The 12,902-nt window shown below is 45.4% G+C and overlaps 1 protein-coding gene across 3 annotated transcripts in view; it reads right to left on the bottom strand.

Annotated features, from left to right (window-relative positions):
* The window catches only part of RNF144A (ring finger protein 144A), a 103,503-nt gene that overhangs the window by 72,131 nt on the left and 18,470 nt on the right, over positions 1-12,902 (bottom strand). The window contains exon 1 of one of the 3 annotated variants that reach the window (XM_077291389.1): positions 8,644-9,077. The exons of the other annotated variants lie outside the window; for them this stretch is intronic. The gene's annotated coding sequence lies outside the window, so the exon portion shown is untranslated. Of the gene's footprint in view, positions 1-8,643; positions 9,078-12,902 lie in introns of those variants that run through there. 3 annotated transcript variants of the gene reach the window in all.

The following is a 12,902-nucleotide window of genomic DNA, read 5'->3' as shown; positions in this document are numbered from 1 at the left end:
CTTCTGGCTCAGTGTTTGCATAAAGCTCCTCTGCGTTTGGAGAAGGGTAGTTTCTTCATCATGCATGGTGTATCTTGTAGAATTAGGCTAGAAAAATGGTTGTTGGACAAAATATATTTTGTCTGACTCCCACATAAACATGATCATTCAGTAGAGATGAGCCTATGGATTCGGAGGACCCTTGTCCAGCAACCAGGCCAGTCTACCATGGCCATTGGACGGGAGCCATGTAAACCACTTCCAATCTCTCGACATCTTCCGTTGCTCTTTCATGAGTCTTGTGCGAAGTCATGGTTGTGATGTGATGCATATGTGACGCAGTGTCAGGCCGGCTGAAGAGAAAAAGAAAAGGAGCCAAAGATGGCAATAGGTAAAGGGAAGTTCACAGGGCTCTCGCCCAGCGGCCACAGAATACTGACCTGTCCACTGGACCAGGGTCTTGCAAATGTATTTGCTTGTCTCTATTGTTCAGGTTTCACCTGATTTTGAAGGACATTCAGTAAGTAATGGGACAAAGTCACTGGTAAAGTGAAGGAGGGGAGATATGTGTCACTATGCTTAATGGCGTCAATGATGGTAAAACCCAGAGTTTAATCCTCCAGCACACTAAGTGCCGTGAGGGGTTAAGCTAATTTATATAATAGTCTGGCTTTTATGTTGACATCCACAGAGCAGGTGGGAGGATGTCCACCTTATCTCCACCCCAAGGTGTGGTCTGGGGCTTAAATAGCTGGGCTCCAGAGGCAGTCTTGGTTCAGCAGGACTGGAGAGAGGATCTCCAGTGGTTTGTGTCCTGAGGAGGAGAGACTGAACCTGTGGTGCTGCAGAGCAGGCAGCTCCCCGCAAATCTATGGACTGTGTACAGCATTTTTGCTTTCTTGTTGTTTTCCTGTTTTTGCCCCATATAAAAAAACAACCGAAGCGTTAAAAAGACAGTGTTCCTGTTTTCTACCTCCGCGTATCGCTAAATGAGTTGAACTGACACAGTAGGTGACACTTCAATTAAACTAGAAAGGATCGGAGGAGTCGCAATCAAACACATTGTATTCCTCTATTCAGTGTGATTATCTAACAATTAAAGGGGTTTTCCTGGTCCATTCATTTTTCTTTTCACTATGGGCCTAAGAACTAACAAGGGCAGCCTTACCAGAGACACGTTAGAATCCCTTTGTATTTTTTGATTATGGATATCCCCATTTTTAATGGATGAACTAAATGGAAGTTTTATTATTCAAAAGTGCCGATCCTTTTCCTTGTGTTTGAGCTTTGTTCACATCTGCTTTGAGGGGTCTGACCAAAAAATGGCAAGCAAAGAAAAAAAAAAAAAGCCATTGTAGCAAATAGTATTTGTTGAGAGTCACCGGAATATATCACATGAGGGATTTGGCACCTGAATTAAAGGGGTTTTCCAGTTTTGAAAAATACATGTGAATTGGCTGCAGTTTGTTTAAAAAAAAAAAAAATCGTACTCACCCTCCCCTGGTCCAATGCTAAGTCTTAGACACTGGGAGCAGCGATAGTTATTGTCTGCAGTGCTGGTGTTACATAGACGGCGCTGCAGGCAATAACAGTCCTCAGCAGCTCTGCCCGAACTGATGACACAAGCTGCTGAACTCTCCGATTGGCTGCTGATGTGACTTCGGTGCTGCACCCAATAACCGATACCAGACTCAGTTCTAGACCTGGGAAGGGTGAGTAAAGCTCTGTTCATTCTTTTGAAGATGAGAATAAGATCTTTCTAAAACGAGAAGACTATTTCAATGTTGTCATTCAGCCCCTATGATAATCTACAGAACTGAGCGATTGTGGCGCGGTTACCTATGACGCCGGTTTTGTTAAGAATGTTGACCTTCGGGATGTTCCGGTTATACAAGAACGTTTTCGGTGCCAGTCAGTGGTCACAGATACATCATTGTCTATAGAGGTAGAATACGGCATCACTGATACACAGCACAGTACTCTATTTTCGGAGTCAATGACGATCGCCGTCCTTTATTGATTGCATTGCTTTCTCGCTTTTGACGCACTTGTCCTTCTTATTGGAGAAAGATTCAAGGCTTTTCTTTTATAAGGCTCAGATGTGATATATAAGACAGAGGAGTACAGCCGACTCACATTATCTATCTGCAATGATGAGTATGCTGAATACTAACCAGCCATTGTGTAACATGGAGCATCGCGGAGGGTGGGCAGCTATTTCCCCCCCCAACTGCATATGCGATTGATTTATAACCAGCTCTTGTGATTGACTATCGATTGGTAGAAGTCTAAGCCCAGAACTTCCGAAAATCATCAGAACAAACTGTTTATAGGGTCTTAGCAGCTCATTCGTAAGGGCCGAGATGCCTAGGACTGAAGCCCTGCCATGTTCAGCTAAAGGGAATCTATCAACAGCTTATTGTTATGTAATCTGAGAGCATCATGAAATAGGCAGAGACCCCAATCCAGCGACGTGTCACTTACTAGGCTGCGTGTTGTTGTTCTAATAACATCAGTGCTTTATTAGCAGGAGATCATCACTATAGGACTAGTTGTCTCGTGCCTCCAAGTCAACTGCTCGTGTAACCCCGCCCCCACCACTGATTGGCAGCTTTTTGTACAGAATACACAGAAAGCTGCCAATCAGTGGTGTGGGTGGGGTTATACAGGCCTCATCATTCTGAGCTCTGCTCAGAATCAAAATGACAAATCAAAATGACAGCATGCAGCCCAGCGAGTGGCTCATCACTGGAATCAGGGTCTCAGCCTCTACAGCATGCTGCTCTAAGATTACATAGTAAAAACCTGATGACAGATTCCCTTTAATATCAGATATCCCCTTTAAGAGCTCACAGTATGACAGTAATAACAATTTTTTTCTTATGCACTGGCACACTACTACCCAGTAATGTTTGCCTCTGTTATACAGGAGATGTCATCACTGACTCCCTATGAAATAAATGGAGATCAGAGAGTACCGGAGAGTCCCGGGAAGGATCCTAAAAATCAAAGTATAAAAAGCATCAGAGCCCAGTAATCTTCCTGATGCTAATGACATTATGCTTGGAGGATTCCCCAACAGAGAAGAGAGGAGCATAGCGGTCACCACAGGCACATCCGACGTGTCTGCACTGTCAGGGAGAGCACTAGAGAAGAAGCTGCACAGGACAAATATGGATTCAGAGTCTGAAAAGTATTAGGCTTTCAAATGCAGGTACTAAAATACTCTTGCAGATATTATTTATCACTAAAAGGACATTGTAATTCATTAACCCCTTAAGGACCGGAGGTATTTCCATTTTTTGCTCCCCTTTTGATCGCCTGTTATTGTAATTTATTGCAATGTTGCAGCGACAAAAAAAAAAACGTAATTCTGGTGCTTTGATTGTCGTTACGCCATTTACCGATTGGATTAATTATTTTTATATACTGATCGGGCGATTCTGGATTTGGCGATACCAAATATGTGTGGTTTTTATTTTTTTTAATTGTTTTATTTTAAATGTGGCAAATGGGGGGTGATGTTAACTTTCATTAAAAAAAATGTTACGGTATATACCGGTATATATTTTTAAAGACTTTTTTTTTTTTTTCTTGCTTTAATATTCTCCATGGGAGACTAGAAGCTGCGGCTCTATGTAGCAGAAATGCTCACTTAGGCTACGTTCACACTAGCGTTGTGCGCCGCTGCGTCGGCGACGCAACGCACAACGCACGCAAAAACGCGGCAAAACGCACACAAAAACGCTGCGTTTTGCGACGCATGCGTCGGTTTTTGCCGAAAATCGGACGCAAGAAAAATGCAACTTGTTGCATTTTCTTGGTCCGACGCTTGCGGCAAAAAAGACGCATGTGTGGCACAACGCAACAAAAAAAAAACGCATGCGTCCCCCATGTTAAGTATAGGGGGCGCATGACGCATGCGTCGCCGCTGCGTCGCCGACGCAAATCCGACGCACATTAGCTTAACGCTAATGTGAACGTAGCCTTACTATGAGCGGCGCTCATAGTGATCAGGCAATGGTAACCACAAACCACAGGGGTCTCCTGCAGACCCCGGGATGTCATGCCAACCCATCGGCGACCCGTCATTTATTCCCATCAGCATGGCAAGAAAAAAAAAAATGTTTGCCCTGCACATGTAGGATATACTAGAACGCTACAATCACTTAATGGTTACGGCATAACATAGAAGCTACGTTCCCTGCTGGTAGATGCCTCTCTTCTCTGCCAGAATGTCAGTATTTACTACAATTCTGGAACGTTATTCCTAAGCCACAAAAGTACGTGACCCCCGTGGAATAAGTAAAATATTATATGCAAATAGCCAGAGGAGCATTACATGGCCTTTAAGTCTCCTTACTAGTGATGAAGGAATGTGCTCAGATAACGTCTTATCCGAGTATCTGGTAGCGCTTGTATATTATGTTCGAGTCCCTGCAGCTGCTAGACAGCCTGAATACATGTGGGGATTGACTAACAAACAGGCAATCCCCTGCATGTGTTCAGGTTGTCTAGCAGCTGCATGGACTCCAGCATAATACACGAGCACGCCCAGATACTCAGATAAGACGTTATCCGAGCACATTCGCTCATAACTGCTTCCTACACCACAAGAAGAAACCTAACCCCTTAAATTTCGTAGAAATCTATTATTAAATATTATAGGAATAACAATGAAAAAATATTCTAGGAATGAAACCTAAAACCTGCTGCTCACCAGTAAGTAATGCGGCATTTATGGCCACAATCCAGAGAACCGCGACGGAACAGTTCATCAAAAATGCATTTCTCTTATCTCATTTCAGCAGAGTAGAAATTGTCATCTACTTAAACTGTACTACATGAAATATTACTGAGTCTTCCAAGCGAATTAATTACACAGTTTACGACAGACGTCTCCAGACAGCACTGATAGATAAAGAAAATACCTAAATACCCGTCTCTGCTGTACAGCTCCCTGACAAGAAATGATCAAATGCTGTGAAGGTAACACACTGTATAATCCTATCATTTATTCACTGAGTTATATCCAGAAAATTAGTGTGCTAAGCAAGTTTGTATTGGTTCTTTCAGGGGTGAGGATAGACCTGATCGGACAAGAAGTTGGAGCCTTTAAAGCCAACTCAACCGGAAGACCCACACAAGAACGAGCAACTTGATGACGCTCGATATGGTGGTCAAGAAAGTTCAACCTGGTTCTCATCCTCAATACTGACTCGCACGGTAAACTTGTGGTAAAAGGGTAAAAGCCCCCATACATCGGCCGACCTCTCCTTACTCCTGACATTCCTCACATACACAGGAACGCTGGACTCAGCCAAGCGGTTGTGAAAGAACCGCTGTCAGACTTCTCTGGCAATGGCGGATCTCCTGGGAGAACAAAAGGATCTGTCCTCATTTGCTCTCCGATAACTTCCTGATCCCTATTTTTCAGATCTCTTCTGTCAGTGGATCGTAGGGAGGCCCCAAAACACCTTAGATAGTCAGCTGATGTCGCCTCTGCTCTGTTTCCAGTAGGATAAAAAATTGCTATGTCTCGCCCCCTTGGGTAATGGGTGGGACATCACACAGCCACAAGCTGATGAGGGAACAGAGGGAATCTGTCAGTACAGAATGACCGTCCAAACCAAGTACAGGCAATTGGGGCACCTTTGGTGTGGCCAAACAGTTCAGTGCTCCTTCCCACTTACCGTATTTATTTTCCATCTATCTCTGGGAGGGAAGGTGCACTGAACGGTTTGGCCACACCAAGGGTGCTCCGAGTGCCTGTGCTTACTTTGAACAGCCATTTTGTGCTGACTGACTCCATTTAACCTTCAGGTTCGCTGCAAGACATCTACAAGACCTACGGTAAGAACACAGACTGGTTGTCAGCGCTTTAGACCCGAGTGTGACAGCTGCATAGAAGCACATGATATCACAATCGGGTCAGCATAGCCGACGGCCAGTCCAAGCACTGCAATGCGATCCTTGGCCGAATTAGAAGGCCGTCTGACTGCGCCCTTATTCTGCAGCATTTTCTACATGATCCTAAAACAAACAGCGATGAAAACCACATTTCTAGCATTATTTAATTTATTTTTTCAGATTAGGGCCTGATTTATCATTTCATTTCCACCAGTTTTTCATGTAAATACTTCACAATTAGCGACTTTTTAATTTGTCACAAATTCATCAAACAATTTGAGCCTATTTTCAAGTTCTCCTTTGTGGTGTAATTATCTTTCTGATTTCTATGTCAACGTGGTTTTTCCAGATGTTTTAGAAATATTTATGAAATGTGACTTTTAAAATAATTTTATGGACGCCTATTATTTTGGTGTCTTTTTTTTCTACATTTTGCGAACGTGTGCTTTTCCCATTAAGCCTGTGTGCCTATGATACACTTTTGGTAAATTGGTGAATTTTTGACACATACAGCATCTTACGGTTCCAGCAGAGTGGATGAGATTGATAGAAAGCTCCTGCCCACCATAATTCGTACATGAATGTATCAATAAAGTTTTGTCAACGCCAAATACCAGGAAGCATCAAAAACAAAGTAGCTTTATAGAAAACATGACACACAAAGAGACAAAAAAACGCAGCGTCAAAAACACGATAAAAACGCAAGTAACCTAATATACCTAATAGCAGCAGAAAAAGTACAATATCAAAAACTTACCACCAAATACTCATTATGAGAACGTAGCCTAAAAGGTTGCAAAACCAGTCAAAGACAAGAAGGGAAAAAAAAAAGATAATTTTCGTCTTTGTGGAAATATCTTGAATCCCGTATGCCCTTTTGATGAATTTGGTGCAAAAAAACAGTTGCATAAAACAAAAGTCAAAAAAGAAAAGTGACTTAAAAAAACCGTGAAATGATGAATCGGGATCTTAGTTTTTCTTTAATCATCATGACCCCACCATGTGCATCCTGAAGGTCCATAGAAGATAGTATGGCAGAGATAAGTCTAGTTGGAAAGCGAATTTACTATTCCTTTGAATGCCGCTATATGAAATAGGAAATCCAGCAAACCATAAATTGTCCTGTGTCATCAAGAAAATGACTAGTTGTCCATGCAGCCTGTATCTCCCCGGCCTCTGTCATTATCTCCTGTGTGTACCTGCTGCCATTAGGCCATGTGCACACGTTCAGGATTTTTAGCGTTTTTTCGCTATAAAAACGTGATAAAAACGCGAAAAAAACGCTAACATATGCCTCCTATTATTTACAAGGTATTCCGCATTTTTTGTGCAAATGTTGCGATTTTTTCCGCGAAAAAATCGCATAGCGGAAAAAAAAGCAACATGTTCATTAAAAATGCGGAATTGCGGGGATTCCGCACACCTAGGGGTCCATTGATCTGCTTACTTCCCGCACGGGGCTGTGCACACCATGCGGGAAGTAAGCAGATTATGTGCGGTTGGTACCCAGGGTGGAGGAGAGGAAACTCTCCTCCACGCACTGGGCACCATATAAGTGGTCAAAAAATAAGAAATAAAATAAAAAACAGTCCTATACTCACCCTCGATGTCCAGCGCAGTGTTCCCGCCTCTGTGCTGCACGCTGGCTGGTTCCTGTAGCTGGTGTGCGGAGAAGGACCTTGCCGAATGACGTCACTGTCCTGTGATTGGTCGAGACCGCTCACGTGACCGTGACGTCATGGAAGGCCCTGCGCGCACACATCAGCTATAGGAATGGACGCCGGTGAGGAGATCTGATGTCTGCAGGTGAGTATAAGCATTTTTTTTATTTTTTTTATTATTTTTAAACGTTCTATCTTTTACTATAGATGCTGCAAAAGCAGCATCTATAGTAACAAGTTGGTCACACTTGTCAAACGCTATGTTTGACAAGTGTGACCAACCTGTCAGTCAGTTTTCCAAGCGATGCTACAGATCACTTGGAAAACTTTAGCATTCTGCAAGCTAATTACGCTTGCAGAATGTTAAAAAAACGCAAAAAAAACGGAAAAAAAACGCAAAAAAAAAAATGCGGATTTCTTGCAGAAAATTTCCGGTTTTCTTCAGGAAATTTCTGCAAGAAATCCTGAACGTGTGCACATAACCTTAGTCTATATGGACCTTATCGTTAAGGATCTCCAGATCATCCTTTCCCTTCCACATTCAGACAACAAAGAATGTAGGTTTGCAATCTACTCATAGATCCTGTATAACACCAGTGAATATCTCTATTCTCTTCCAATACCATCCTGATGTGGTCAATAACTATCTACATTCATATTCAACAAGTGTTCAATCTACCTCCACGAGTCCGATCAATACGGTATATACAATTCCCGACAGGAGAATGTCACCGCTAGCTCATTATCAGAATTACTTATTATGATGGCGCATCATTGTGTACCAGGTAGACGATCAGAGGCAGCGACACAAGGCTGCTCCATCCAACTGGTGGCTGCCAACAAGCACCGCTACTAATATGAAAATGATCAGTTTCAAGAGATTTACCACTAAAGGCAACCATACACGCAAGGCTAACGTCAGCCAAACCAGCCAATATTGGCGGGATGGGCTGGCAGTCTACTGTGTGTAACGGAGGCCAGGGTGGTCGCCGTACCGAGGGACTGCTGCTGCTTCCTCATCACACCCCGACGCTCCGCTACAGAAATATCATGTCCATTTTGTGGTGTGCTGTGTGTCACGTATTTCACCCACCTGTGGGTCAGAATCCTTCACAGCATACAGGGCTCCAATCCGTCGCAGACACACACAAATGTTCTCAAAGTCCAAGTTCATTTTCAATAAAACTTTACTTAACTCGTGCATCTTCATAACAGTTACAGTCCATCCATTTTCCCAATACATGAGTAATCCATCTCCTGTGTTTTCCCTGGTCTGTTCCCTCAGCTTTTCTTCCTGCACCGTGGCTCCCAGGCCCGCAGCCTCCTGAACCATCCAGCTAGCTGATACTGAGTGCTCCCCGTCCACTTTCCCCATCTTGGGTGAAAATTCAGGTTGCCTCCGCAATTCCTGTTCGGACCGTAAGTCCCGGACGTCACGGGAGGTAACCCACAGACTAGCCACTGATTCTTCCAGGCTGCCTTAACTCTACATTGTTGCTCTGTTCAGCTTTCTGTCCCAACTTCTTCTGGAACAATTCTCCTCACACAGCTTTAGCTCCTCTCACTACCTGAAAATTACCTCAGAAAGGCCCTCTCCCTGCCACTACACTGGCTCTGCCCCTTTCTCAGCTGTCACTACTCTGACTGAAACCAGTTCTCCACACAATCTAATCTCCTACCCTACAGTGCCCCCCTAACACTAACCCGCAACTACACTGCCATAACCCTTAAGGCCCCGTCACACATAGCGAGATCGCTAGCGAGATCGCTGCTGAGTCACAAGTTTTGTGACACAACAGCGACCTCAGTAGCGATCTCGCTATGTGTGACACGTACCAGCGATCAGGCCCCTGCTGTGAGATCGCTGGTCGTGTCGGAATGGCCTGGACCTTTTTTTGGTCGTTGAGGTCCCGCTGACATTGCTGAATCGGTGTGTGTGACACCGATCCAGCGATGTCTTCACTGGTAACCAGGGTAAACATTGGGTTACTAAGCGCAGGGCCGCGCTTAGTAACCCGATGTTTACCCTGGTTACCAGCGTAAATGTAAAAAAAAAAAAACAGTACATACTCACCATCTGTAGCCCGTCAGGTCCATCGCCGTCTGCTTCCTGCTCTGACTGACTGCCGGACGGAAAGTGAAAGTACAGCACAGCGGTGACGTCACCGCTGCGCTCTGCTCTCACTGTACGGCGGCACTCAGTCGGAGCAGGAAGCAGACGGCGATGGACCTGACGGACATCAGATGGTGAGTATGTACTGTTTGTTTTTTTTGGTAACCAGGGTAAACATCAGGTTACTAAGCGCGGCCCTGCGCTTAGTAACCCGATGTTTACCCTGGTTACCCAGGTGCTGCAGGGGGACTTCGGCATCGTTGAAGACAGTTTCAACGATGCCGAAGTCGTTCCCCTGATCGTTGGTCGCTGGAGAGAGCTGTCTGTGTGACAGCTCCCCAGCGACCACACAACGACTTACCAACGATCACGGCCAGGTCGTATCGCTGGTTGTGATCGTTGGTAAATCGCTATGTGAGACGGGGCCTTTAGGCTACTTTCACACTAGCGTTAACTGCATTCCGTCACAATGCGTAGTTTTGCCGAAAAAACGCATCCTGCAAAAGTGTTTGCAGGATGCGTTTTTTCACCATTGATTAACATTAAGCGACGCATTGTGACGGATTGCCACACGTCGCACCCGTCGTGCGACGGATGCGTCGTGCAGTGGCAAACCGTCGGGAGCAAAAAACGTTGCTTGCAACGTTTTTTGCTCCGTCGTAAACGTCTTTTCCAACCGCGCATGCGCGGCCAGAAGTCCGCCCCCACCTCCCCGCACCTCACAATGGGGCAGCGGATGCGCTGGAAAAATGCATCCGCTGCCCCCGTTGTGCAGCGGAGACAACGCTAGCGTCGGGGACCTCGGCCCGACGCACTGCGACGGACCGAGTCCGACGCTAGTGTGAAAGTAGCCTTACCAGTGCTGACCTACCACTGCCACTGACTGTCCCTATTCCTGTCCCTAACACACAGATATCAGAACAATGTCAGCCATTATCATATTAAACAGTGTCAACTATCATAAACTACACAGGGCACACAGAAAACACAAAAAGTACCCAGTTTCATTAGGTAGGCATGCACAGGAATGCAGGGCTCAAACCAGCCACCTGCACACCCCCTTACACTGTGTATAGGGGCTTCCTGACTCGTCCACAGCAGATGTCGGAGTAGATATGGGTTTAGTGTGTTCGATGGGAGATAAGTGATAAGCCAATGACATAGATCAGACAGGAGAGCTCGACTGAGTCAAGATCTCCTGTGTATGATGGAACAATTATTTGGCCAAAAGCCATCTATTCTGTATGGTATGCCTAAAGATCCCCATACACATTAGATTAAAGGGAACCTGTCACCTGAATTTGACGGGTCCTTTTTTGGGTCATATGGGCGGTGTTTTGGGGTCTTTTATTAACCCCTTTCTTTCCCGCTGGCCACACGCTGGTCGCGAAATTGACTTGACATTGATTCGCTTTCCTCCCTACTTAACGCGTGCGCAAAGCAAACTTGCCTTGCGCACGCGCAGTATGCTTTGCCCAACTGCGGGCAAAGCCGAAAACCATTAGTGCGCATGCGCCGGCGCACTATGTCCCGGAAGTATTTAGCTGTGTTCCGGGACATAGTGTGCCAGCGCATGCGCACTAATGGTTTTTGGCTGTGCCCGCAGTTGGGCAAAGCATACTGCGCGTGCGCAAGGCAAGATTGCTTTGAACACGCGTTAACTAGGGAGGAAAGCGAATCAACGTCAAGTCAATTTCGCGACCAGCGTGCGGCCAGCGGGAAAGAAAGGGGTTAATAAAAGACCCGAAAACACCGCCCATATGACCCAAAAAAGGACCCGCCAAATTCAGGTGACAGGTTCCCTTTAAAGTCTGCCAAGCCTGCCAATGTTGGTGACATCGGCTGACAATCTAATGCATATGGAAGCTTCCCGACTCTGTCCAACAGAGTTTAGTCACCTATACCTTTTACCAGCAGATAGGCAGATGTCTGGTATCTGCCTTTCTCTGTTCTGTAAACTGACAACACTTGAACAATCAGATGAACTGAACAAACGTTCATGTGTAAGGAGAAGTCAGGAGAGAAAGCTGTAGGCCCAAAAAAAGTTTGTCTGACAGCCACTGCATGTGTATGACCAGTTTAAAATTGTGAGAGCTCATTCTATTATTTTATAAAAGTGTTGACCCCACTTGAACGGTGCCAGCGTCGAGGGTGAGTATAAGGCCGGGGTCACACTTGCGAGTTCAATGTGAGAAACTCGCGTGAGTCTCTTGCATCAAGTCCCAGCAGTGCTGCTGCCACTCGGGACCGGATTGTGCAGCTGCATGGATTTCTATGCAGCCGCACGCTCCGGTCCCGAGTGCCAGCGACAGTGCCAAAACTTGATGTGCGAGTTTCTCGCATTGAACTCGCAAGTGTGACCCCGGCCTTATACTCACCCTCGACGCTGGCACCGTTGGAGTGGGGTCAACACTTGCGTTCCAGGGGTTCATGTGAGATTGGGCACAGTGCTCACGTGACAAAACAATCAGCGCCGGAGTCACTGTCCCCGCCTTTGGACACATTACACATCCATAGGAAGCCAGGGCTGCGGCTGCTCTCTCACTTCCCCTTGATGTTCGATTTGTCGGAAAGAGGAGACAGTGATGCCTGCGCTGATTGAACAGAGGGCTCGAGTCGCGTAACAACTTCATGTGAGCCCCGGGAATGTGAGTGCCAACACTACCGGAATGACAACGGCACAGAAGTGAGAAGAGGTGTTTTTATTTTAACAGGGTCAAATATGAGGGGTGAAAAATGGGTTGTCCAAGTAATGGACAACCCCTTTAAAGAGGACCTTCACCAATTAGTGGTTCTCCAGTGATTTTGGAACAGTTTTCTTTTTTCTTAGTTTCAAAGTTGCCCCCCTTCCTCAATAATAAAAAAAGAAAAAAAATCCCTTCCACCAACTGGGCATTTGTCTTTTCCCCTCTTATGCTAGCCAATCAAAACACACCTGACCCACAGAGAAGTTCTGTCGCACAGAGCCTTTTGGTTGGAGGGGTTACTTGTTTCTCTATTACCGCAGGGCATAACTTTGAAATGGAGGGGCACGGTCAAAAAAAAAGTCCAGTGAAAGGTCCTCTTTGGTCTGGCCATAAACATCTGATTATTGAGTATGTGGCTTCCAGAGTCTCATCTACAGAAGATGCCCAGGAGAGAGGATTAGACATGCTTGATTTCAACCCCTGACCCTTTTGTTACCAGAGAAGATTAGATGTGTCTGCAGCAGTTCACTACCCTCTCTCCATTCTGAACAA

Source organism: Ranitomeya variabilis, chromosome 2 (genome assembly GCF_051348905.1).
Source record: "Ranitomeya variabilis isolate aRanVar5 chromosome 2, aRanVar5.hap1, whole genome shotgun sequence".
Classification (NCBI taxonomy): Eukaryota; Metazoa; Chordata; class Amphibia; order Anura; family Dendrobatidae; genus Ranitomeya; species Ranitomeya variabilis.
Note: the sequence above shows the minus strand (reverse complement) of the source record. Positions and strands in the feature narration are given on the sequence as shown.